The sequence below is a fragment of the Schistocerca americana genome, unplaced genomic scaffold, assembly GCF_021461395.2.
Source record: "Schistocerca americana isolate TAMUIC-IGC-003095 unplaced genomic scaffold, iqSchAmer2.1 HiC_scaffold_263, whole genome shotgun sequence".
In the NCBI taxonomy this organism is placed as follows: domain Eukaryota; kingdom Metazoa; phylum Arthropoda; class Insecta; order Orthoptera; family Acrididae; genus Schistocerca; species Schistocerca americana.
In genome coordinates, this window is record NW_025725976.1 from 14674 (window position 1) to 36025 (window position 21352).

Here is a 21352-nt window from a genome sequence, read left to right on the forward strand (position 1 = left end):
TTTAAATGGGCCAATGCAATGCTTTGAACCGAAAATTTCGAAATAGCGTGTCTTTTCGGGCCTGAGCCAAGATCACAGATGACGATAGACGAAAGATGGCAGCACCCGTCAGTCATCGCTGTGGACCTCAATGGTAGCGAATTGTTGTGGCAGAGTAAATCTTTGTACGCATTTTCTGGACTCTGAAATGTATTTTTGTCGAGGGCTGTGGCGATCGCAAAGAGGTGTAAGCTGTAACAGCCTCCTTAGCTCAGGGGCAGAGCACTGGTCTTGTAAACCAGGGGTCGTGAGTTCGATTCTCACAGGGGGCAGCACAATTTTAAATGGGCCAATGCAATGCTTTGAACCGAAAATTTCGAAATAGCGTGTCTTTTCGGGCCTGAGCCAAGATCACAGATGACGATAGACGAAAGACGGCAGCACCCGTCAGTCATCGCTGTGGACCTCAATGGTAGCGAATTGTTGTGGCAGAGTAAATCTTTGTACGCATTTTCTGGACTCTGAAATGTATTTTTGTCGAGGGCTGTGGCGATCGCAAAGAGGTGTAAGCTGTAACAGCCTCCTTAGCTCAGGGGCAGAGCACTGGTCTTGTAAACCAGGGGTCGTGAGTTCGATTCTCACAGGGGGCAGCACAATTTTAAATGGGCCAATGCAATGCTTTGAACCGAAAATTTCGAAATAGCGTGTCTTTTCGGGCCTGAGCCAAGATCACAGATGACGATAGACGAAAGACGGCAGCACCCGTCAGTCATCGCTGTGGACCTCAATGGTAGCGAATTGTTGTGGCAGAGTAAATCTTTGTACGCATTTTCTGGACTCTGAAATGTATTTTTGTCGAGGGCTGTGGCGATCGCAAAGAGGTGTAAGCTGTAACAGCCTCCTTAGCTCAGGGGCAGAGCACTGGTCTTGTAAACCAGGGGTCGTGAGTTCGATTCTCACAGGGGGCAGCACAATTTTAAATGGGCCAATGCAATGCTTTGAACCGAAAATTTCGAAATAGCGTGTCTTTTCGGGCCTGAGCCAAGATCACAGATGACGATAGACGAAAGACGGCAGCACCCGTCAGTCATCGCTGTGGACCTCAATGGTAGCGAATTGTTGTGGCAGAGTAAATCTTTGTACGCATTTTCTGGACTCTGAAATGTATTTTTGTCGAGGGCTGTGGCGATCGCAAAGAGGTGTAAGCTGTAACAGCCTCCTTAGCTCAGGGGCAGAGCACTGGTCTTGTAAACCAGGGGTCGTGAGTTCGATTCTCACAGGGGGCAGCACAATTTTAAATGGGCCAATGCAATGCTTTGAACCGAAAATTTCGAAATAGCGTGTCTTTTCGGGCCTGAGCCAAGATCACAGATGACGATAGACGAAAGACGGCAGCACCCGTCAGTCATCGCTGTGGACCTCAATGGTAGCGAATTGTTGTGGCAGAGTAAATCTTTGTACGCATTTTCTGGACTCTGAAATGTATTTTTGTCGAGGGCTGTGGCGATCGCAAAGAGGTGTAAGCTGTAACAGCCTCCTTAGCTCAGGGGCAGAGCACTGTTCTTGTAAACCAGGGGTCGTGAGTTCGATTCTCACAGGGGGCAGCACAATTTTAAATGGGCCAATGCAATGCTTTGAACCGAAAATTTCGAAATAGCGTGTCTTTTCGGGCCTGAGCCAAGATCACAGATGACGATAGACGAAAGACGGCAGCACCCGTCAGTCATCGCTGTGGACCTCAATGGTAGCGAATTGTTGTGGCAGAGTAAATCTTTGTACGCATTTTCTGGACTCTGAAATGTATTTTTGTCGAGGGCTGTGGCGATCGCAAAGAGGTGTAAGCTGTAACAGCCTCCTTAGCTCAGGGGCAGAGCACTGGTCTTGTAAACCAGGGGTCGTGAGTTCGATTCTCACAGGGGGCAGCACAATTTTAAATGGGCCAATGCAATGCTTTGAACCGAAAATTTCGAAATAGCGTGTCTTTTCGGGCCTGAGCCAAGATCACAGATGACGATAGACGAAAGACGGCAGCACCCGTCAGTCATCGCTGTGGACCTCAATGGTAGCGAATTGTTGTGGCAGAGTAAATCTTTGTACGCATTTTCTGGACTCTGAAATGTATTTTTGTCGAGGGCTGTGGCGATCGCAAAGAGGTGTAAGCTGTAACAGCCTCCTTAGCTCAGGGGCAGAGCACTGGTCTTGTAAACCAGGGGTCGTGAGTTCGATTCTCACAGGGGGCAGCACAATTTTAAATGGGCCAATGCAATGCTTTGAACCGAAAATTTCGAAATAGCGTGTCTTTTCGGGCCTGAGCCAAGATCACAGATGACGATAGACGAAAGACGGCAGCACCCGTCAGTCATCGCTGTGGACCTCAATGGTAGCGAATTGTTGTGGCAGAGTAAATCTTTGTACGCATTTTCTGGACTCTGAAATGTATTTTTGTCGAGGGCTGTGGCGATCGCAAAGAGGTGTAAGCTGTAACAGCCTCCTTAGCTCAGGGGCAGAGCACTGGTCTTGTAAACCAGGGGTCGTGAGTTCGATTCTCACAGGGGGCAGCACAATTTTAAATGGGCCAATGCAATGCTTTGAACCGAAAATTTCGAAATAGCGTGTCTTTTCGGGCCTGAGCCAAGATCACAGATGACGATAGACGAAAGACGGCAGCACCCGTCAGTCATCGCTGTGGACCTCAATGGTAGCGAATTGTTGTGGCAGAGTAAATCTTTGTACGCATTTTCTGGACTCTGAAATGTATTTTTGTCGAGGGCTGTGGCGATCGCAAAGAGGTGTAAGCTGTAACAGCCTCCTTAGCTCAGGGGCAGAGCACTGGTCTTGTAAACCAGGGGTCGTGAGTTCGATTCTCACAGGGGGCAGCACAATTTTAAATGGGCCAATGCAATGCTTTGAACCGAAAATTTCGAAATAGCGTGTCTTTTCGGGCCTGAGCCAAGATCACAGATGACGATAGACGAAAGACGGCAGCACCCGTCAGTCATCGCTGTGGACCTCAATGGTAGCGAATTGTTGTGGCAGAGTAAATCTTTGTACGCATTTTCTGGACTCTGAAATGTATTTTTGTCGAGGGCTGTGACGATCGCAAAGAGGTGTAAGCTGTAACAGCCTCCTTAGCTCAGGGGCAGAGCACTGGTCTTGTAAACCAGGGGTCGTGAGTTCGATTCTCACAGGGGGCAGCACAATTTTAAATGGGCCAATGCAATGCTTTGAACCGAAAATTTCGAAATAGCGTGTCTTTTCGGGCCTGAGCCAAGATCACAGATGACGATAGACGAAAGACGGCAGCACCCGTCAGTCATCGCTGTGGACCTCAATGGTAGCGAATTGTTGTGGCAGAGTAAATCTTTGTACGCATTTTCTGGACTCTGAAATGTATTTTTGTCGAGGGCTGTGGCGATCGCAAAGAGGTGTAAGCTGTAACAGCCTCCTTAGCTCAGGGGCAGAGCACTGGTCTTGTAAACCAGGGGTCGTGAGTTCGATTCTCACAGGGGGCAGCACAATTTTAAATGGGCCAATGCAATGCTTTGAACCGAAAATTTCGAAATAGCGTGTCTTTTCGGGCCTGAGCCAAGATCACAGATGACGATAGACGAAAGACGGCAGCACCCGTCAGTCATCGCTGTGGACCTCAATGGTAGCGAATTGTTGTGGCAGAGTAAATCTTTGTACGCATTTTCTGGACTCTGAAATGTATTTTTGTCGAGGGCTGTGGCGATCGCAAAGAGGTGTAAGCTGTAACAGCCTCCTTAGCTCAGGGGCAGAGCACTGGTCTTGTAAACCAGGGGTCGTGAGTTCGATTCTCACAGGGGGCAGCACAATTTTAAATGGGCCAATGCAATGCTTTGAACCGAAAATTTCGAAATAGCGTGTCTTTTCGGGCCTGAGCCAAGATCACAGATGACGATAGACGAAAGACGGCAGCACCCGTCAGTCATCGCTGTGGACCTCAATGGTAGCGAATTGTTGTGGCAGAGTAAATCTTTGTACGCATTTTCTGGACTCTGAAATGTATTTTTGTCGAGGGCTGTGGCGATCGCAAAGAGGTGTAAGCTGTAACAGCCTCCTTAGCTCAGGGGCAGAGCACTGGTCTTGTAAACCAGGGGTCGTGAGTTCGATTCTCACAGGGGGCAGCACAATTTTAAATGGGCCAATGCAATGCTTTGAACCGAAAATTTCGAAATAGCGTGTCTTTTCGGGCCTGAGCCAAGATCACAGATGACGATAGACGAAAGACGGCAGCACCCGTCAGTCATCGCTGTGGACCTCAATGGTAGCGAATTGTTGTGGCAGAGTAAATCTTTGTACGCATTTTCTGGACTCTGAAATGTATTTTTGTCGAGGGCTGTGGCGATCGCAAAGAGGTGTAAGCTGTAACAGCCTCCTTAGCTCAGGGGCAGAGCACTGGTCTTGTAAACCAGGGGTCGTGAGTTCGATTCTCACAGGGGGCAGCACAATTTTAAATGGGCCAATGCAATGCTTTGAACCGAAAATTTCGAAATAGCGTGTCTTTTCGGGCCTGAGCCAAGATCACAGATGACGATAGACGAAAGACGGCAGCACCCGTCAGTCATCGCTGTGGACCTCAATGGTAGCGAATTGTTGTGGCAGAGTAAATCTTTGTACGCATTTTCTGGACTCTGAAATGTATTTTTGTCGAGGGCTGTGGCGATCGCAAAGAGGTGTAAGCTGTAACAGCCTCCTTAGCTCAGGGGCAGAGCACTGGTCTTGTAAACCAGGGGTCGTGAGTTCGATTCTCACAGGGGGCAGCACAATTTTAAATGGGCCAATGCAATGCTTTGAACCGAAAATTTCGAAATAGCGTGTCTTTTCGGGCCTGAGCCAAGATCACAGATGACGATAGACGAAAGACGGCAGCACCCGTCAGTCATCGCTGTGGACCTCAATGGTAGCGAATTGTTGTGGCAGAGTAAATCTTTGTACGCATTTTCTGGACTCTGAAATGTATTTTTGTCGAGGGCTGTGGCGATCGCAAAGAGGTGTAAGCTGTAACAGCCTCCTTAGCTCAGGGGCAGAGCACTGGTCTTGTAAACCAGGGGTCGTGAGTTCGATTCTCACAGGGGGCAGCACAATTTTAAATGGGCCAATGCAATGCTTTGAACCGAAAATTTCGAAATAGCGTGTCTTTTCGGGCCTGAGCCACGATCACAGATGACGATAGACGAAAGACGGCAGCACCCGTCAGTCATCGCTGTGGACCTCAATGGTAGCGAATTGTTGTGGCAGAGTAAATCTTTGTACGCATTTTCTGGACTCTGAAATGTATTTTTGTCGAGGGCTGTGGCGATCGCAAAGAGGTGTAAGCTGTAACAGCCTCCTTAGCTCAGGGGCAGAGCACTGGTCTTGTAAACCAGGGGTCGTGAGTTCGATTCTCACAGGGGGCAGCACAATTTTAAATGGGCCAATGCAATGCTTTGAACCGAAAATTTCGAAATAGCGTGTCTTTTCGGGCCTGAGCCAAGATCACAGATGACGATAGACGAAAGACGGCAGCACCCGTCAGTCATCGCTGTGGACCTCAATGGTAGCGAATTGTTGTGGCAGAGTAAATCTTTGTACGCATTTTCTGGACTCTGAAATGTATTTTTGTCGAGGGCTGTGGCGATCGCAAAGAGGTGTAAGCTGTAACAGCCTCCTTAGCTCAGGGGCAGAGCACTGGTCTTGTAAACCAGGGGTCGTGAGTTCGATTCTCACAGGGGGCAGCACAATTTTAAATGGGCCAATGCAATGCTTTGAACCGAAAATTTCGAAATAGCGTGTCTTTTCGGGCCTGAGCCACGATCACAGATGACGATAGACGAAAGACGGCAGCACCCGTCAGTCATCGCTGTGGACCTCAATGGTAGCGAATTGTTGTGGCAGAGTAAATCTTTGTACGCATTTTCTGGACTCTGAAATGTATTTTTGTCGAGGGCTGTGGCGATCGCAAAGAGGTGTAAGCTGTAACAGCCTCCTTAGCTCAGGGGCAGAGCACTGGTCTTGTAAACCAGGGGTCGTGAGTTCGATTCTCACAGGGGGCAGCACAATTTTAAATGGGCCAATGCAATGCTTTGAACCGAAAATTTCGAAATAGCGTGTCTTTTCGGGCCTGAGCCAAGATCACAGATGACGATAGACGAAAGACGGCAGCACCCGTCAGTCATCGCTGTGGACCTCAATGGTAGCGAATTGTTGTGGCAGAGTAAATCTTTGTACGCATTTTCTGGACTCTGAAATGTATTTTTGTCGAGGGCTGTGGCGATCGCAAAGAGGTGTAAGCTGTAACAGCCTCCTTAGCTCAGGGGCAGAGCACTGGTCTTGTAAACCAGGGGTCGTGAGTTCGATTCTCACAGGGGGCAGCACAATTTTAAATGGGCCAATGCAATGCTTTGAACCGAAAATTTCGAAATAGCGTGTCTTTTCGGGCCTGAGCCAAGATCACAGATGACGATAGACGAAAGACGGCAGCACCCGTCAGTCATCGCTGTGGACCTCAATGGTAGCGAATTGTTGTGGCAGAGTAAATCTTTGTACGCATTTTCTGGACTCTGAAATGTATTTTTGTCGAGGGCTGTGGCGATCGCAAAGAGGTGTAAGCTGTAACAGCCTCCTTAGCTCAGGGGCAGAGCACTGGTCTTGTAAACCAGGGGTCGTGAGTTCGATTCTCACAGGGGGCAGCACAATTTTAAATGGGCCAATGCAATGCTTTGAACCGAAAATTTCGAAATAGCGTGTCTTTTCGGGCCTGAGCCAAGATCACAGATGACGATAGACGAAAGACGGCAGCACCCGTCAGTCATCGCTGTGGACCTCAATGGTAGCGAATTGTTGTGGCAGAGTAAATCTTTGTACGCATTTTCTGGACTCTGAAATGTATTTTTGTCGAGGGCTGTGGCGATCGCAAAGAGGTGTAAGCTGTAACAGCCTCCTTAGCTCAGGGGCAGAGCACTGGTCTTGTAAACCAGGGGTCGTGAGTTCGATTCTCACAGGGGGCAGCACAATTTTAAATGGGCCAATGCAATGCTTTGAACCGAAAATTTCGAAATAGCGTGTCTTTTCGGGCCTGAGCCAAGATCACAGATGACGATAGACGAAAGACGGCAGCACCCGTCAGTCATCGCTGTGGACCTCAATGGTAGCGAATTGTTGTGGCAGAGTAAATCTTTGTACGCATTTTCTGGACTCTGAAATGTATTTTTGTCGAGGGCTGTGGCGATCGCAAAGAGGTGTAAGCTGTAACAGCCTCCTTAGCTCAGGGGCAGAGCACTGGTCTTGTAAACCAGGGGTCGTGAGTTCGATTCTCACAGGGGGCAGCACAATTTTAAATGGGCCAATGCAATGCTTTGAACCGAAAATTTCGAAATAGCGTGTCTTTTCGGGCCTGAGCCAAGATCACAGATGACGATAGACGAAAGACGGCAGCACCCGTCAGTCATCGCTGTGGACCTCAATGGTAGCGAATTGTTGTGGCAGAGTAAATCTTTGTACGCATTTTCTGGACTCTGAAATGTATTTTTGTCGAGGGCTGTGGCGATCGCAAAGAGGTGTAAGCTGTAACAGCCTCCTTAGCTCAGGGGCAGAGCACTGGTCTTGTAAACCAGGGGTCGTGAGTTCGATTCTCACAGGGGGCAGCACAATTTTAAATGGGCCAATGCAATGCTTTGAACCGAAAATTTCGAAATAGCGTGTCTTTTCGGGCCTGAGCCAAGATCACAGATGACGATAGACGAAAGACGGCAGCACCCGTCAGTCATCGCTGTGGACCTCAATGGTAGCGAATTGTTGTGGCAGAGTAAATCTTTGTACGCATTTTCTGGACTCTGAAATGTATTTTTGTCGAGGGCTGTGGCGATCGCAAAGAGGTGTAAGCTGTAACAGCCTCCTTAGCTCAGGGGCAGAGCACTGGTCTTGTAAACCAGGGGTCGTGAGTTCGATTCTCACAGGGGGCAGCACAATTTTAAATGGGCCAATGCAATGCTTTGAACCGAAAATTTCGAAATAGCGTGTCTTTTCGGGCCTGAGCCAAGATCACAGATGACGATAGACGAAAGACGGCAGCACCCGTCAGTCATCGCTGTGGACCTCAATGGTAGCGAATTGTTGTGGCAGAGTAAATCTTTGTACGCATTTTCTGGACTCTGAAATGTATTTTTGTCGAGGGCTGTGGCGATCGCAAAGAGGTGTAAGCTGTAACAGCCTCCTTAGCTCAGGGGCAGAGCACTGGTCTTGTAAACCAGGGGTCGTGAGTTCGATTCTCACAGGGGGCAGCACAATTTTAAATGGGCCAATGCAATGCTTTGAACCGAAAATTTCGAAATAGCGTGTCTTTTCGGGCCTGAGCCAAGATCACAGATGACGATAGACGAAAGACGGCAGCACCCGTCAGTCATCGCTGTGGACCTCAATGGTAGCGAATTGTTGTGGCAGAGTAAATCTTTGTACGCATTTTCTGGACTCTGAAATGTATTTTTGTCGAGGGCTGTGGCGATCGCAAAGAGGTGTAAGCTGTAACAGCCTCCTTAGCTCAGGGGCAGAGCACTGGTCTTGTAAACCAGGGGTCGTGAGTTCGATTCTCACAGGGGGCAGCACAATTTTAAATGGGCCAATGCAATGCTTTGAACCGAAAATTTCGAAATAGCGTGTCTTTTCGGGCCTGAGCCAAGATCACAGATGACGATAGACGAAAGACGGCAGCACCCGTCAGTCATCGCTGTGGACCTCAATGGTAGCGAATTGTTGTGGCAGAGTAAATCTTTGTACGCATTTTCTGGACTCTGAAATGTATTTTTGTCGAGGGCTGTGGCGATCGCAAAGAGGTGTAAGCTGTAACAGCCTCCTTAGCTCAGGGGCAGAGCACTGGTCTTGTAAACCAGGGGTCGTGAGTTCGATTCTCACGGGGGGCAGCACAATTTTAAATGGGCCAATGCAATGCTTTGAACCGAAAATTTCGAAATAGCGTGTCTTTTCGGGCCTGAGCCAAGATCACAGATGACGATAGACGAAAGACGGCAGCACCCGTCAGTCATCGCTGTGGACCTCAATGGTAGCGAATTGTTGTGGCAGAGTAAATCTTTGTACGCATTTTCTGGACTCTGAAATGTATTTTTGTCGAGGGCTGTGGCGATCGCAAAGAGGTGTAAGCTGTAACAGCCTCCTTAGCTCAGGGGCAGAGCACTGGTCTTGTAAACCAGGGGTCGTGAGTTCGATTCTCACAGGGGGCAGCACAATTTTAAATGGGCCAATGCAATGCTTTGAACCGAAAATTTCGGAATAGCGTGTCTTTTCGGGCCTGAGCCAAGATCACAGATGACGATAGACGAAAGACGGCAGCACCCGTCAGTCATCGCTGTGGACCTCAATGGTAGCGAATTGTTGTGGCAGAGTAAATCTTTGTACGCATTTTCTGGACTCTGAAATGTATTTTTGTCGAGGGCTGTGGCGATCGCAAAGAGGTGTAAGCTGTAACAGCCTCCTTAGCTCAGGGGCAGAGCACTGGTCTTGTAAACCAGGGGTCGTGAGTTCGATTCTCACGGGGGGCAGCACAATTTTAAATGGGCCAATGCAATGCTTTGAACCGAAAATTTCGAAATAGCGTGTCTTTTCGGGCCTGAGCCAAGATCACAGATGACGATAGACGAAAGACGGCAGCACCCGTCAGTCATCGCTGTGGACCTCAATGGTAGCGAATTGTTGTGGCAGAGTAAATCTTTGTACGCATTTTCTGGACTCTGAAATGTATTTTTGTCGAGGGCTGTGGCGATCGCAAAGAGGTGTAAGCTGTAACAGCCTCCTTAGCTCAGGGGCAGAGCACTGGTCTTGTAAACCAGGGGTCGTGAGTTCGATTCTCACAGGGGGCAGCACAATTTTAAATGGGCCAATGCAATGCTTTGAACCGAAAATTTCGGAATAGCGTGTCTTTTCGGGCCTGAGCCAAGATCACAGATGACGATAGACGAAAGACGGCAGCACCCGTCAGTCATCGCTGTGGACCTCAATGGTAGCGAATTGTTGTGGCAGAGTAAATCTTTGTACGCATTTTCTGGACTCTGAAATGTATTTTTGTCGAGGGCTGTGGCGATCGCAAAGAGGTGTAAGCTGTAACAGCCTCCTTAGCTCAGGGGCAGAGCACTGGTCTTGTAAACCAGGGGTCGTGAGTTCGATTCTCACAGGGGGCAGCACAATTTTAAATGGGCCAATGCAATGCTTTGAACCGAAAATTTCGAAATAGCGTGTCTTTTCGGGCCTGAGCCACGATCACAGATGACGATAGACGAAAGACGGCAGCACCCGTCAGTCATCGCTGTGGACCTCAATGGTAGCGAATTGTTGTGGCAGAGTAAATCTTTGTACGCATTTTCTGGACTCTGAAATGTATTTTTGTCGAGGGCTGTGGCGATCGCAAAGAGGTGTAAGCTGTAACAGCCTCCTTAGCTCAGGGGCAGAGCACTGGTCTTGTAAACCAGGGGTCGTGAGTTCGATTCTCACAGGGGGCAGCACAATTTTAAATGGGCCAATGCAATGCTTTGAACCGAAAATTTCGAAATAGCGTGTCTTTTCGGGCCTGAGCCAAGATCACAGATGACGATAGACGAAAGACGGCAGCACCCGTCAGTCATCGCTGTGGACCTCAATGGTAGCGAATTGTTGTGGCAGAGTAAATCTTTGTACGCATTTTCTGGACTCTGAAATGTATTTTTGTCGAGGGCTGTGGCGATCGCAAAGAGGTGTAAGCTGTAACAGCCTCCTTAGCTCAGGGGCAGAGCACTGGTCTTGTAAACCAGGGGTCGTGAGTTCGATTCTCACAGGGGGCAGCACAATTTTAAATGGGCCAATGCAATGCTTTGAACCGAAAATTTCGGAATAGCGTGTCTTTTCGGGCCTGAGCCAAGATCACAGATGACGATAGACGAAAGACGGCAGCACCCGTCAGTCATCGCTGTGGACCTCAATGGTAGCGAATTGTTGTGGCAGAGTAAATCTTTGTACGCATTTTCTGGACTCTGAAATGTATTTTTGTCGAGGGCTGTGGCGATCGCAAAGAGGTGTAAGCTGTAACAGCCTCCTTAGCTCAGGGGCAGAGCACTGGTCTTGTAAACCAGGGGTCGTGAGTTCGATTCTCACAGGGGGCAGCACAATTTTAAATGGGCCAATGCAATGCTTTGAACCGAAAATTTCGAAATAGCGTGTCTTTTCGGGCCTGAGCCAAGATCACAGATGACGATAGACGAAAGACGGCAGCACCCGTCAGTCATCGCTGTGGACCTCAATGGTAGCGAATTGTTGTGGCAGAGTAAATCTTTGTACGCATTTTCTGGACTCTGAAATGTATTTTTGTCGAGGGCTGTGGCGATCGCAAAGAGGTGTAAGCTGTAACAGCCTCCTTAGCTCAGGGGCAGAGCACTGGTCTTGTAAACCAGGGGTCGTGAGTTCGATTCTCACAGGGGGCAGCACAATTTTAAATGGGCCAATGCAATGCTTTGAACCGAAAATTTCGAAATAGCGTGTCTTTTCGGGCCTGAGCCAAGATCACAGATGACGATAGACGAAAGACGGCAGCACCCGTCAGTCATCGCTGTGGACCTCAATGGTAGCGAATTGTTGTGGCAGAGTAAATCTTTGTACGCATTTTCTGGACTCTGAAATGTATTTTTGTCGAGGGCTGTGGCGATCGCAAAGAGGTGTAAGCTGTAACAGCCTCCTTAGCTCAGGGGCAGAGCACTGGTCTTGTAAACCAGGGGTCGTGAGTTCGATTCTCACAGGGGGCAGCACAATTTTAAATGGGCCAATGCAATGCTTTGAACCGAAAATTTCGAAATAGCGTGTCTTTTCGGGCCTGAGCCAAGATCACAGATGACGATAGACGAAAGACGGCAGCACCCGTCAGTCATCGCTGTGGACCTCAATGGTAGCGAATTGTTGTGGCAGAGTAAATCTTTGTACGCATTTTCTGGACTCTGAAATGTATTTTTGTCGAGGGCTGTGGCGATCGCAAAGAGGTGTAAGCTGTAACAGCCTCCTTAGCTCAGGGGCAGAGCACTGGTCTTGTAAACCAGGGGTCGTGAGTTCGATTCTCACAGGGGGCAGCACAATTTTAAATGGGCCAATGCAATGCTTTGAACCGAAAATTTCGGAATAGCGTGTCTTTTCGGGCCTGAGCCAAGATCACAGATGACGATAGACGAAAGACGGCAGCACCCGTCAGTCATCGCTGTGGACCTCAATGGTAGCGAATTGTTGTGGCAGAGTAAATCTTTGTACGCATTTTCTGGACTCTGAAATGTATTTTTGTCGAGGGCTGTGGCGATCGCAAAGAGGTGTAAGCTGTAACAGCCTCCTTAGCTCAGGGGCAGAGCACTGGTCTTGTAAACCAGGGGTCGTGAGTTCGATTCTCACGGGGGGCAGCACAATTTTAAATGGGCCAATGCAATGCTTTGAACCGAAAATTTCGAAATAGCGTGTCTTTTCGGGCCTGAGCCAAGATCACAGATGACGATAGACGAAAGACGGCAGCACCCGTCAGTCATCGCTGTGGACCTCAATGGTAGCGAATTGTTGTGGCAGAGTAAATCTTTGTACGCATTTTCTGGACTCTGAAATGTATTTTTGTCGAGGGCTGTGGCGATCGCAAAGAGGTGTAAGCTGTAACAGCCTCCTTAGCTCAGGGGCAGAGCACTGGTCTTGTAAACCAGGGGTCGTGAGTTCGATTCTCACAGGGGGCAGCACAATTTTAAATGGGCCAATGCAATGCTTTGAACCGAAAATTTCGGAATAGCGTGTCTTTTCGGGCCTGAGCCAAGATCACAGATGACGATAGACGAAAGACGGCAGCACCCGTCAGTCATCGCTGTGGACCTCAATGGTAGCGAATTGTTGTGGCAGAGTAAATCTTTGTACGCATTTTCTGGACTCTGAAATGTATTTTTGTCGAGGGCTGTGGCGATCGCAAAGAGGTGTAAGCTGTAACAGCCTCCTTAGCTCAGGGGCAGAGCACTGGTCTTGTAAACCAGGGGTCGTGAGTTCGATTCTCACAGGGGGCAGCACAATTTTAAATGGGCCAATGCAATGCTTTGAACCGAAAATTTCGGAATAGCGTGTCTTTTCGGGCCTGAGCCAAGATCACAGATGACGATAGACGAAAGACGGCAGCACCCGTCAGTCATCGCTGTGGACCTCAATGGTAGCGAATTGTTGTGGCAGAGTAAATCTTTGTACGCATTTTCTGGACTCTGAAATGTATTTTTGTCGAGGGCTGTGGCGATCGCAAAGAGGTGTAAGCTGTAACAGCCTCCTTAGCTCAGGGGCAGAGCACTGGTCTTGTAAACCAGGGGTCGTGAGTTCGATTCTCACAGGGGGCAGCACAATTTTAAATGGGCCAATGCAATGCTTTGAACCGAAAATTTCGGAATAGCGTGTCTTTTCGGGCCTGAGCCAAGATCACAGATGACGATAGACGAAAGACGGCAGCACCCGTCAGTCATCGCTGTGGACCTCAATGGTAGCGAATTGTTGTGGCAGAGTAAATCTTTGTACGCATTTTCTGGACTCTGAAATGTATTTTTGTCGAGGGCTGTGGCGATCGCAAAGAGGTGTAAGCTGTAACAGCCTCCTTAGCTCAGGGGCAGAGCACTGGTCTTGTAAACCAGGGGTCGTGAGTTCGATTCTCACAGGGGGCAGCACAATTTTAAATGGGCCAATGCAATGCTTTGAACCGAAAATTTCGAAATAGCGTGTCTTTTCGGGCCTGAGCCACGATCACAGATGACGATAGACGAAAGACGGCAGCACCCGTCAGTCATCGCTGTGGACCTCAATGGTAGCGAATTGTTGTGGCAGAGTAAATCTTTGTACGCATTTTCTGGACTCTGAAATGTATTTTTGTCGAGGGCTGTGGCGATCGCAAAGAGGTGTAAGCTGTAACAGCCTCCTTAGCTCAGGGGCAGAGCACTGGTCTTGTAAACCAGGGGTCGTGAGTTCGATTCTCACAGGGGGCAGCACAATTTTAAATGGGCCAATGCAATGCTTTGAACCGAAAATTTCGGAATAGCGTGTCTTTTCGGGCCTGAGCCAAGATCACAGATGACGATAGACGAAAGACGGCAGCACCCGTCAGTCATCGCTGTGGACCTCAATGGTAGCGAATTGTTGTGGCAGAGTAAATCTTTGTACGCATTTTCTGGACTCTGAAATGTATTTTTGTCGAGGGCTGTGGCGATCGCAAAGAGGTGTAAGCTGTAACAGCCTCCTTAGCTCAGGGGCAGAGCACTGGTCTTGTAAACCAGGGGTCGTGAGTTCGATTCTCACAGGGGGCAGCACAATTTTAAATGGGCCAATGCAATGCTTTGAACCGAAAATTTCGGAATAGCGTGTCTTTTCGGGCCTGAGCCAAGATCACAGATGACGATAGACGAAAGACGGCAGCACCCGTCAGTCATCGCTGTGGACCTCAATGGTAGCGAATTGTTGTGGCAGAGTAAATCTTTGTACGCATTTTCTGGACTCTGAAATGTATTTTTGTCGAGGGCTGTGGCGATCGCAAAGAGGTGTAAGCTGTAACAGCCTCCTTAGCTCAGGGGCAGAGCACTGGTCTTGTAAACCAGGGGTCGTGAGTTCGATTCTCACAGGGGGCAGCACAATTTTAAATGGGCCAATGCAATGCTTTGAACCGAAAATTTCGGAATAGCGTGTCTTTTCGGGCCTGAGCCAAGATCACAGATGACGATAGACGAAAGACGGCAGCACCCGTCAGTCATCGCTGTGGACCTCAATGGTAGCGAATTGTTGTGGCAGAGTAAATCTTTGTACGCATTTTCTGGACTCTGAAATGTATTTTTGTCGAGGGCTGTGGCGATCGCAAAGAGGTGTAAGCTGTAACAGCCTCCTTAGCTCAGGGGCAGAGCACTGGTCTTGTAAACCAGGGGTCGTGAGTTCGATTCTCACAGGGGGCAGCACAATTTTAAATGGGCCAATGCAATGCTTTGAACCGAAAATTTCGAAATAGCGTGTCTTTTCGGGCCTGAGCCACGATCACAGATGACGATAGACGAAAGACGGCAGCACCCGTCAGTCATCGCTGTGGACCTCAATGGTAGCGAATTGTTGTGGCAGAGTAAATCTTTGTACGCATTTTCTGGACTCTGAAATGTATTTTTGTCGAGGGCTGTGGCGATCGCAAAGAGGTGTAAGCTGTAACAGCCTCCTTAGCTCAGGGGCAGAGCACTGGTCTTGTAAACCAGGGGTCGTGAGTTCGATTCTCACAGGGGGCAGCACAATTTTAAATGGGCCAATGCAATGCTTTGAACCGAAAATTTCGAAATAGCGTGTCTTTTCGGGCCTGAGCCAAGATCACAGATGACGATAGACGAAAGACGGCAGCACCCGTCAGTCATCGCTGTGGACCTCAATGGTAGCGAATTGTTGTGGCAGAGTAAATCTTTGTACGCATTTTCTGGACTCTGAAATGTATTTTTGTCGAGGGCTGTGGCGATCGCAAAGAGGTGTAAGCTGTAACAGCCTCCTTAGCTCAGGGGCAGAGCACTGGTCTTGTAAACCAGGGGTCGTGAGTTCGATTCTCACAGGGGGCAGCACAATTTTAAATGGGCCAATGCAATGCTTTGAACCGAAAATTTCGGAATAGCGTGTCTTTTCGGGCCTGAGCCAAGATCACAGATGACGATAGACGAAAGACGGCAGCACCCGTCAGTCATCGCTGTGGACCTCAATGGTAGCGAATTGTTGTGGCAGAGTAAATCTTTGTACGCATTTTCTGGACTCTGAAATGTATTTTTGTCGAGGGCTGTGGCGATCGCAAAGAGGTGTAAGCTGTAACAGCCTCCTTAGCTCAGGGGCAGAGCACTGGTCTTGTAAACCAGGGGTCGTGAGTTCGATTCTCACAGGGGGCAGCACAATTTTAAATGGGCCAATGCAATGCTTTGAACCGAAAATTTCGAAATAGCGTGTCTTTTCGGGCCTGAGCCAAGATCACAGATGACGATAGACGAAAGACGGCAGCACCCGTCAGTCATCGCTGTGGACCTCAATGGTAGCGAATTGTTGTGGCAGAGTAAATCTTTGTACGCATTTTCTGGACTCTGAAATGTATTTTTGTCGAGGGCTGTGGCGATCGCAAAGAGGTGTAAGCTGTAACAGCCTCCTTAGCTCAGGGGCAGAGCACTGGTCTTGTAAACCAGGGGTCGTGAGTTCGATTCTCACAGGGGGCAGCACAATTTTAAATGGGCCAATGCAATGCTTTGAACCGAAAATTTCGAAATAGCGTGTCTTTTCGGGCCTGAGCCAAGATCACAGATGACGATAGACGAAAGACGGCAGCACCCGTCAGTCATCGCTGTGGACCTCAATGGTAGCGAATTGTTGTGGCAGAGTAAATCTTTGTACGCATTTTCTGGACTCTGAAATGTATTTTTGTCGAGGGCTGTGGCGATCGCAAAGAGGTGTAAGCTGTAACAGCCTCCTTAGCTCAGGGGCAGAGCACTGGTCTTGTAAACCAGGGGTCGTGAGTTCGATTCTCACAGGGGGCAGCACAATTTTAAATGGGCCAATGCAATGCTTTGAACCGAAAATTTCGAAATAGCGTGTCTTTTCGGGCCTGAGCCAAGATCACAGATGACGATAGACGAAAGACGGCAGCACCCGTCAGTCATCGCTGTGGACCTCAATGGTAGCGAATTGTTGTGGCAGAGTAAATCTTTGTACGCATTTTCTGGACTCTGAAATGTATTTTTGTCGAGGGCTGTGGCGATCGCAAAGAGGTGTAAGCTGTAACAGCCTCCTTAGCTCAGGGGCACATTCTGGCTTTAGCCGTCGCCGCGGTCGGACGTGCTTGTTGCTTGCTCCGCACACGCTAGCGCAATCGCCGGTGTTTTGTGTTTACGTACAGCTGTCTGTGCATTTTCGTAGTGTTATTGCATTTGGTGGTCCTGATAAGTGTGTGTGAAGTGTTATTGTCCATTCTCCGTTTCGTTCTTCGTCGCGATTTCGGGTTGTACCGGAATTTCGTCGGCACAGAAGATCATGTCTGACACCGTCAGGAAGAATACGTTAGTCTTCTCGTTCGAGAAGGAAACCCGGCCGGTCCAACCCACTGCACTGGAGATCCATGACTGGCTCACCGAGGTAATCTGTATCAATTCTGACTCTGTTCACACCACGCAGTTAGATGCTGAAAAATACTGTGTTTATGTTAAATTTCTGAACTCCGTGACTGTCGATAAGTTAATTGCAAAATGGGGTAATTCTGTTGAATTTGTTCATCGAGATGGTTCAACAAGTAATGTTTCTGTACGAAAAGCTGATATCATGTACACCAATGTGAGGATTTTGAACGTTCCTATCGAAGTTGACAATCAGTTGATCAAAGACGCTCTATCTAAATATGGGGAAGTTAAATCCATCTATAACGAAAGATGGTCGAAGCTGTACAAGATACAGTGTTATAATGGCATTAGGTCCGTCGAAATGGAGGTGAAAGCCAATATTCCGTCCCATATATCTGTTGCAGGTCATAAAGCACATGTTGTTTATTCTGGACAGGAGCGTACGTGTAATATTTGTAACGAGACAGGTCATTTCAGACAAGATTGTCCACGCCGTGTTTTTGTCCTCCGGAATAATCTAACACAGCGTCAAAAATTGACCCTTAGCGACGTCTTACCAAGCAGCAACTCCCCTCCTTCTGCTAATGACAGTGGTGCAGGTACTTCTACAATGCCCGCTGTAACTAACACAGAGTTCCCACCTCTGCAAGTAATAACAAGTCACCCTTCTGTTCCCGAATGCGATCTTCAGAATAAGAAACGACCGTTGGAGGTGACTGATGACGGCTCGGACGGCGAGTCCTCCCGACACTCCCCCTCCACCCGCAAACAGAAGCAGTGTGACGCAGATGTGTTAGAGGAAACAGACAGTACATGTATGGAAATGACGACAGCGGCTAAGACAACCCAACCGCTGTCGGCTGCCGCACAGGTACCAACCGACCACGGAGGCGAAGCAGTAACGGTTGTCGCGGCGACGGACGTGCCGCACTCCGAACCCCATGAGGTGACGGAGCAGAACCGCATTCACGAACTCACCGACCCCCAACCAACCGATTCAGTCAGTGCCCTGGAGTTAGTGCCGGAAGGACAAGGAAGTGGACGTCATGAACAGGACACTGTTGAGGCAGCTTCGGTCTCAACGGTGGTGAAGATAGACAACGCGAAGGACGGTGCGTTGAACCACGATGTCCAAAGACGTAGACTCAAACCGCAACCTAATCTCAAAGCTTCCCGTAACCAAAGCAAACAACAACCTGGAAAAGATGACGCAACGGCCAAGAATGTCCTGTATGAAATTATTACGGAAAAACCTAAGGATGTACCTTCAAGTACCATTAGTGATGGAAAGCCCCTCTGCAAAACTAAAACCCGAGAACTTAGGAATACTCCACCAAACTGAGGATCACATTTCAACAAAAAAAAAAAGGGGAAAAAATATCGTTGAACCGCTTTATGTTCTGATTGTCCTATTGTCTTAGTCATTTTTCGGAGGAACCAAACGCAGTGGTTCATGTATTTTCCATACTCATAGGTATTTTTCTGTAGATTATTCTTGCAGGTGCTTGTTGACGTGGAATATTTTATCCCTTCTAGAAGCGACACAGCTCCCTGTTTTTCTCATTATTTTACAAATTTTTTTTTTATTCCTTTATGTACATTTTTATGTAAACTAAATGTCCCAGGCGTATACTTTAGCAACTATCAATATTAACAGGATTACATCGACGACTAAAATTGCGGCGCTCAAAGAGTACCTATATGAGTCAGGGACGGACATTGTTTTCCTACAAGAAGTTGTTCTCACTAACCTTACAGTGCCAGGATATTTGTCTATTTCAAATGTCGCGCTTGACACTAACATAGGGACAGCAATTTTAGTCAGGGAGGGGATCCCTGTCACAGATATTGACAGATTGGAATCCGGCAGAGCGATAGGTATAAAAGTCTTTGGTTTTACTCTTATCAATCTGTATGCCCCTTCCGGCACATCCAATAGAATGGCAAGAGCACAGTTCTTTAAAGACGAGATCATTTATTTATTGCGGAAAAACCCAACGGATCTCATAATCGGCGGTGATTTTAATTGTGTGATCAATAAAAAAGACCAGGTTCCAAATTTTAATAACTGCAATGAATTGAAGCGTTTTGTCACTGTTTTACAGCTTAAAGATGCTTGGGAAATAACGTATCCCACATTTGTGGCTTTCACATATATCGGTCCTCAATCACGAAGTAGAATTGACAGACTCTACATATCGCAAAGTCTAGTCAGCTCTTTCATTAAAGCGGAGACGACTCCTGTCTACTTTTCTGATCATAGTGCCGTGCTTGCTACCGTCAGCCTTACTGCGCAACCTACTCGTCGTTTCAGAAGTCAATGGCACCTTAACATGTCACTGATGCAGGAAGACGGACTCGAGGAAAGTTTGACAGAAGCGTGGGCGATGTGCCTCCGCTCCGTAAACAGGCATGTCTCAGTACTAGACTGGTGGTGCAACAGGGCAAAGCCTAAACTGCGAAAAGTTCTCATCCATTATGGCGCACAACGATCGAAAGACTTGAAAAATTCCATAGAATTTTATTACACCATGCTGCGAAATCTATACGAGCAGGCAGACACTTCCAACATCCGTCTGGTAGATATCAAGCGAACCAAGGCCAAATTGCTCAGCATTAAAAGACAGCAGATGGAGGGTCTGAAAATAAAATCAAAGGCTAAAACAGTCGTGGAGGATGAACATGCTTCCTTGTACCATCTACTGAGGCACGAAAGAAATAGGAGACGCACCTTCATCGATGGACTTCAGTCTGAAAATGGCGAGACACTCACGACTCAGAGAGACATCGTCAATGCAGTGCACAAGTATTACGAAGACCTATACTCAGTCAGTCCTGTATGTGAAGAGTCCTTCGATGATTACCTTAGTTCCATAGCTCCTCAGGTGTCGGACGAGGAAAACGAAAACCTTCTCGTCGAGTGTCCTAACGAAGAAATCTACAGAACCATCTGCAAGTCTCCTTTGAAGAAATCACCGGGACCGGATGGTTTGCCTGTTGAATTTTATATACGATACTGGCCTTTGATTGGTGACATGTTTACCCGAATCACAAACGAGGTACTTCAGGGAAAACAGATACCTTCTGTCTTTAAAGAGAGTACAATAGTACTCATTCCAAAAACTACTGCAAAAACAAACCTTAATAACTTTCGTCCTATCTCTCTGTTAAACTCTGATTATAAAATCATCGGCAGAATTATAAACAACAGACTCTCACAGCTCGCTACAAAGATAGTAAGCCCATACCAGTCATGTGTTCCTAATAGGAGTATTTTTAAAAGCATAGCTGAATATAGAGATGTAATTGCAATCACTGCTGTGACCAATATCAAATGTGCTATCATGTTTATTGACTTCCAGAAAGCTTTTGATCGTGTGGATCATAGATTCCTTAATGCCACACTGAAGAAAATAGGTTTTAATGAGCGCGTCCTAAGTGTGATTAGAAATATTGCAACAGGAATCAGCGCTTGTATCTCAGTCAACAGCCAGAGGACAAAGCAGATCCAGATCAGGCGTGGCGTGCCTCAAGGCAGCCCCCTCTCAATGCTCCTCTTCGTGCTGTCTTTAGAGCCTTTTCTCCGCAGTGTTCATGTCACCCTGACTGGCCTCACATTATCTGCTCACCGAACTGTTATAAACGCCTATGCCGATGATGTCGGAGTCGTAGTGCGTAATGCCGAAGACATTTCGAAATTGGACATACTAATTAAGAAGTACTGTAGCGTCTCCGGAGCGAGTCTCAACGCAAACAAAAGCAAACTTTTAAACCTACGGGGTTTTCAACACACCACATTAGCCTGGGCGACAAAAGTCACCCAGTGCAAAGCGCTGGGAATAACGCTGACGCCTTGTCCATTGAAAATGGCAGCTATCAATTGGAGAAATACGTCAGGACAAATTCTTGGAATAACAAGAGAAAACCTTTCCCGTAATATGAACCAGTTTCAGAGGGTACTTTTCATTAACAACTGCCTCCTCTCCAAAGGTTACTTTACAGCGCAGATCTTCCCGTTACCAAAAATGATTGGAAAACAGATAATGTCTACCATTGCCAGTTATCTGTGGAGAGGTGAAATATTCCGAGTAGCTGCAACAACAGCGACCTTAGATCCCAGGAAAGGAGGTTTAGGTTTAGTTGACATTAGAAATAAGGCGTCTGCACTTTTTATAAAAAGGACCGCCACTATCCTTAGCGACCACGCTGACAGCATCACAACTAAATTATTTGAAGTTGTCAGGCCT

At 47.8% G+C, this 21352-nt stretch overlaps 52 non-coding genes across 52 annotated transcripts; all 52 read left to right on the forward strand.

The window, feature by feature from the left end:
* The first annotated feature begins 239 nt into the window (after positions 1 to 239).
* Trnat-ugu lies at positions 240 to 311 on the forward strand. Its single transcript has one exon. It is a non-coding gene; the product is annotated as a tRNA-Thr (tRNA).
* A 246-nt stretch (positions 312 to 557) lies between these two features.
* On the forward strand, positions 558 to 629 carry Trnat-ugu. The gene has a single exon. It is a non-coding gene; the product is annotated as a tRNA-Thr (tRNA).
* A 246-nt stretch (positions 630 to 875) lies between these two features.
* Trnat-ugu lies at positions 876 to 947 on the forward strand. Its single transcript has one exon. It is a non-coding gene; the product is annotated as a tRNA-Thr (tRNA).
* Positions 948 to 1193: 246 nt separating this feature from the next.
* On the forward strand, positions 1194 to 1265 carry Trnat-ugu. Its single transcript has one exon. It is a non-coding gene; the product is annotated as a tRNA-Thr (tRNA).
* Positions 1266 to 1511: 246 nt separating this feature from the next.
* On the forward strand, positions 1512 to 1583 carry Trnat-ugu. The gene has a single exon. It is a non-coding gene; the product is annotated as a tRNA-Thr (tRNA).
* A 246-nt stretch (positions 1584 to 1829) lies between these two features.
* On the forward strand, positions 1830 to 1901 carry Trnat-ugu. Its single transcript has one exon. It is a non-coding gene; the product is annotated as a tRNA-Thr (tRNA).
* A 246-nt stretch (positions 1902 to 2147) lies between these two features.
* Trnat-ugu lies at positions 2148 to 2219 on the forward strand. Its single transcript has one exon. It is a non-coding gene; the product is annotated as a tRNA-Thr (tRNA).
* A 246-nt stretch (positions 2220 to 2465) lies between these two features.
* On the forward strand, positions 2466 to 2537 carry Trnat-ugu. The gene has a single exon. It is a non-coding gene; the product is annotated as a tRNA-Thr (tRNA).
* Positions 2538 to 2783: 246 nt separating this feature from the next.
* On the forward strand, positions 2784 to 2855 carry Trnat-ugu. Its single transcript has one exon. It is a non-coding gene; the product is annotated as a tRNA-Thr (tRNA).
* Positions 2856 to 3101: 246 nt separating this feature from the next.
* On the forward strand, positions 3102 to 3173 carry Trnat-ugu. Its single transcript has one exon. It is a non-coding gene; the product is annotated as a tRNA-Thr (tRNA).
* Positions 3174 to 3419: 246 nt separating this feature from the next.
* Positions 3420 to 3491, forward strand: Trnat-ugu. The gene has a single exon. It is a non-coding gene; the product is annotated as a tRNA-Thr (tRNA).
* A 246-nt stretch (positions 3492 to 3737) lies between these two features.
* Trnat-ugu lies at positions 3738 to 3809 on the forward strand. Its single transcript has one exon. It is a non-coding gene; the product is annotated as a tRNA-Thr (tRNA).
* Positions 3810 to 4055: 246 nt separating this feature from the next.
* On the forward strand, positions 4056 to 4127 carry Trnat-ugu. Its single transcript has one exon. It is a non-coding gene; the product is annotated as a tRNA-Thr (tRNA).
* Positions 4128 to 4373: 246 nt separating this feature from the next.
* On the forward strand, positions 4374 to 4445 carry Trnat-ugu. Its single transcript has one exon. It is a non-coding gene; the product is annotated as a tRNA-Thr (tRNA).
* A 246-nt stretch (positions 4446 to 4691) lies between these two features.
* Positions 4692 to 4763, forward strand: Trnat-ugu. The gene has a single exon. It is a non-coding gene; the product is annotated as a tRNA-Thr (tRNA).
* Positions 4764 to 5009: 246 nt separating this feature from the next.
* Positions 5010 to 5081, forward strand: Trnat-ugu. Its single transcript has one exon. It is a non-coding gene; the product is annotated as a tRNA-Thr (tRNA).
* A 246-nt stretch (positions 5082 to 5327) lies between these two features.
* Trnat-ugu lies at positions 5328 to 5399 on the forward strand. Its single transcript has one exon. It is a non-coding gene; the product is annotated as a tRNA-Thr (tRNA).
* Positions 5400 to 5645: 246 nt separating this feature from the next.
* Positions 5646 to 5717, forward strand: Trnat-ugu. The gene has a single exon. It is a non-coding gene; the product is annotated as a tRNA-Thr (tRNA).
* Positions 5718 to 5963: 246 nt separating this feature from the next.
* Trnat-ugu lies at positions 5964 to 6035 on the forward strand. The gene has a single exon. It is a non-coding gene; the product is annotated as a tRNA-Thr (tRNA).
* A 246-nt stretch (positions 6036 to 6281) lies between these two features.
* On the forward strand, positions 6282 to 6353 carry Trnat-ugu. Its single transcript has one exon. It is a non-coding gene; the product is annotated as a tRNA-Thr (tRNA).
* A 246-nt stretch (positions 6354 to 6599) lies between these two features.
* Positions 6600 to 6671, forward strand: Trnat-ugu. Its single transcript has one exon. It is a non-coding gene; the product is annotated as a tRNA-Thr (tRNA).
* Positions 6672 to 6917: 246 nt separating this feature from the next.
* On the forward strand, positions 6918 to 6989 carry Trnat-ugu. Its single transcript has one exon. It is a non-coding gene; the product is annotated as a tRNA-Thr (tRNA).
* Positions 6990 to 7235: 246 nt separating this feature from the next.
* On the forward strand, positions 7236 to 7307 carry Trnat-ugu. Its single transcript has one exon. It is a non-coding gene; the product is annotated as a tRNA-Thr (tRNA).
* A 246-nt stretch (positions 7308 to 7553) lies between these two features.
* Trnat-ugu lies at positions 7554 to 7625 on the forward strand. Its single transcript has one exon. It is a non-coding gene; the product is annotated as a tRNA-Thr (tRNA).
* Positions 7626 to 7871: 246 nt separating this feature from the next.
* On the forward strand, positions 7872 to 7943 carry Trnat-ugu. The gene has a single exon. It is a non-coding gene; the product is annotated as a tRNA-Thr (tRNA).
* Positions 7944 to 8189: 246 nt separating this feature from the next.
* On the forward strand, positions 8190 to 8261 carry Trnat-ugu. Its single transcript has one exon. It is a non-coding gene; the product is annotated as a tRNA-Thr (tRNA).
* Positions 8262 to 8507: 246 nt separating this feature from the next.
* On the forward strand, positions 8508 to 8579 carry Trnat-ugu. The gene has a single exon. It is a non-coding gene; the product is annotated as a tRNA-Thr (tRNA).
* Positions 8580 to 8825: 246 nt separating this feature from the next.
* Positions 8826 to 8897, forward strand: Trnat-ugu. The gene has a single exon. It is a non-coding gene; the product is annotated as a tRNA-Thr (tRNA).
* A 246-nt stretch (positions 8898 to 9143) lies between these two features.
* Positions 9144 to 9215, forward strand: Trnat-ugu. Its single transcript has one exon. It is a non-coding gene; the product is annotated as a tRNA-Thr (tRNA).
* A 246-nt stretch (positions 9216 to 9461) lies between these two features.
* Trnat-ugu lies at positions 9462 to 9533 on the forward strand. Its single transcript has one exon. It is a non-coding gene; the product is annotated as a tRNA-Thr (tRNA).
* A 246-nt stretch (positions 9534 to 9779) lies between these two features.
* On the forward strand, positions 9780 to 9851 carry Trnat-ugu. Its single transcript has one exon. It is a non-coding gene; the product is annotated as a tRNA-Thr (tRNA).
* A 246-nt stretch (positions 9852 to 10097) lies between these two features.
* Positions 10098 to 10169, forward strand: Trnat-ugu. The gene has a single exon. It is a non-coding gene; the product is annotated as a tRNA-Thr (tRNA).
* Positions 10170 to 10415: 246 nt separating this feature from the next.
* On the forward strand, positions 10416 to 10487 carry Trnat-ugu. Its single transcript has one exon. It is a non-coding gene; the product is annotated as a tRNA-Thr (tRNA).
* Positions 10488 to 10733: 246 nt separating this feature from the next.
* Trnat-ugu lies at positions 10734 to 10805 on the forward strand. Its single transcript has one exon. It is a non-coding gene; the product is annotated as a tRNA-Thr (tRNA).
* Positions 10806 to 11051: 246 nt separating this feature from the next.
* On the forward strand, positions 11052 to 11123 carry Trnat-ugu. The gene has a single exon. It is a non-coding gene; the product is annotated as a tRNA-Thr (tRNA).
* Positions 11124 to 11369: 246 nt separating this feature from the next.
* On the forward strand, positions 11370 to 11441 carry Trnat-ugu. Its single transcript has one exon. It is a non-coding gene; the product is annotated as a tRNA-Thr (tRNA).
* A 246-nt stretch (positions 11442 to 11687) lies between these two features.
* Trnat-ugu lies at positions 11688 to 11759 on the forward strand. The gene has a single exon. It is a non-coding gene; the product is annotated as a tRNA-Thr (tRNA).
* Positions 11760 to 12005: 246 nt separating this feature from the next.
* Positions 12006 to 12077, forward strand: Trnat-ugu. The gene has a single exon. It is a non-coding gene; the product is annotated as a tRNA-Thr (tRNA).
* Positions 12078 to 12323: 246 nt separating this feature from the next.
* Positions 12324 to 12395, forward strand: Trnat-ugu. Its single transcript has one exon. It is a non-coding gene; the product is annotated as a tRNA-Thr (tRNA).
* Positions 12396 to 12641: 246 nt separating this feature from the next.
* Trnat-ugu lies at positions 12642 to 12713 on the forward strand. The gene has a single exon. It is a non-coding gene; the product is annotated as a tRNA-Thr (tRNA).
* Positions 12714 to 12959: 246 nt separating this feature from the next.
* On the forward strand, positions 12960 to 13031 carry Trnat-ugu. Its single transcript has one exon. It is a non-coding gene; the product is annotated as a tRNA-Thr (tRNA).
* Positions 13032 to 13277: 246 nt separating this feature from the next.
* Trnat-ugu lies at positions 13278 to 13349 on the forward strand. The gene has a single exon. It is a non-coding gene; the product is annotated as a tRNA-Thr (tRNA).
* A 246-nt stretch (positions 13350 to 13595) lies between these two features.
* Positions 13596 to 13667, forward strand: Trnat-ugu. Its single transcript has one exon. It is a non-coding gene; the product is annotated as a tRNA-Thr (tRNA).
* Positions 13668 to 13913: 246 nt separating this feature from the next.
* On the forward strand, positions 13914 to 13985 carry Trnat-ugu. The gene has a single exon. It is a non-coding gene; the product is annotated as a tRNA-Thr (tRNA).
* Positions 13986 to 14231: 246 nt separating this feature from the next.
* Trnat-ugu lies at positions 14232 to 14303 on the forward strand. The gene has a single exon. It is a non-coding gene; the product is annotated as a tRNA-Thr (tRNA).
* Positions 14304 to 14549: 246 nt separating this feature from the next.
* On the forward strand, positions 14550 to 14621 carry Trnat-ugu. The gene has a single exon. It is a non-coding gene; the product is annotated as a tRNA-Thr (tRNA).
* Positions 14622 to 14867: 246 nt separating this feature from the next.
* On the forward strand, positions 14868 to 14939 carry Trnat-ugu. The gene has a single exon. It is a non-coding gene; the product is annotated as a tRNA-Thr (tRNA).
* Positions 14940 to 15185: 246 nt separating this feature from the next.
* Positions 15186 to 15257, forward strand: Trnat-ugu. The gene has a single exon. It is a non-coding gene; the product is annotated as a tRNA-Thr (tRNA).
* A 246-nt stretch (positions 15258 to 15503) lies between these two features.
* Positions 15504 to 15575, forward strand: Trnat-ugu. Its single transcript has one exon. It is a non-coding gene; the product is annotated as a tRNA-Thr (tRNA).
* A 246-nt stretch (positions 15576 to 15821) lies between these two features.
* Positions 15822 to 15893, forward strand: Trnat-ugu. The gene has a single exon. It is a non-coding gene; the product is annotated as a tRNA-Thr (tRNA).
* A 246-nt stretch (positions 15894 to 16139) lies between these two features.
* Trnat-ugu lies at positions 16140 to 16211 on the forward strand. Its single transcript has one exon. It is a non-coding gene; the product is annotated as a tRNA-Thr (tRNA).
* Positions 16212 to 16457: 246 nt separating this feature from the next.
* On the forward strand, positions 16458 to 16529 carry Trnat-ugu. The gene has a single exon. It is a non-coding gene; the product is annotated as a tRNA-Thr (tRNA).
* Positions 16530 to 21352: the final 4823 nt, after the last annotated feature.